We start from the raw sequence: 897 nt of genomic DNA, 5'->3' as shown, positions 1-897 counted from the left end.
TTTTTCTGTTTTGCTGTTATACCAAAGGCATTGAGCATAGATTCTCATGCTCAAAAGGGAGTGGGTTGGGTGAAGGAGAAGAGCAGAGTGAAAGGGAGATCCACATTCACCTGTCAGAGAACATCCATTTCTGGGAGGCCAGGTGGAAAGGTAGAATTGATTGGTATAGAGAAAAGAGGCCTATCAGCTAGAATTCATATTGCTTCCTATTATTTTTTTTTTTTTTTTAAAGATTTTATTTATTTATTCATGAGAGACAGAGAGAGAGAGGGAGAGAAGCAGAGGGAGAAGCAGGCTCCCAAGGAGCAGGGAGCCTGATGTGGGACTCGATCCCAGGACCCTGGGATCATGACCCGAGCCGAAGGCAGACGCCCAACCATCTGAGCCACCCAGGCGCCCTGCTTCCTATTATTTTAATTGAGCCTTTCAGTATAGGTATTTCTCAAGAGTATTAGCAAAGTATGAATGATATGTGATAAAAGAATAAATTTCTTGCTTTAATGGACATCAAATAAAGCAGAATATAAATAACATCCTTTATCTGGTCCATTTGCTACGGCAAGTATTAGAATAGAATTGTCAGAAGTGTCGTGCCCGGGTCTTGCCTGACAAGGGCCAAGGGCTGAACCCCACAGAATGTGACCTTAGGAGGAGGCAGTATATTGGTCTTTGGAAGAGAATTCTTGAAGAAACCTTTGGTCCTGGAAATTCACATTGAAAGCCATCCCTTCCAGCTGCTGAAGTTGACTATGGAAGCATGTATTAAGGTGGAGCCTCTTTCAGCCTGTTTCTTCCAGTGCTGCAATGAGCAGAAGCCACTGCCAAGCCAACTAGACACTGAGCATGAGTGACAAATAAACTTTTGGTCTGCTTGCTGCTGAATTTTGCAGTTATTTG

The sequence above is a fragment of the Zalophus californianus genome, chromosome 11 (genome assembly GCF_009762305.2).
Source record: "Zalophus californianus isolate mZalCal1 chromosome 11, mZalCal1.pri.v2, whole genome shotgun sequence".
NCBI classification, from domain to species: domain Eukaryota; kingdom Metazoa; phylum Chordata; class Mammalia; order Carnivora; family Otariidae; genus Zalophus; species Zalophus californianus.
The sequence above is the reverse complement of the archived record's forward strand: the minus strand, read 5'-3'. Positions refer to the sequence as shown.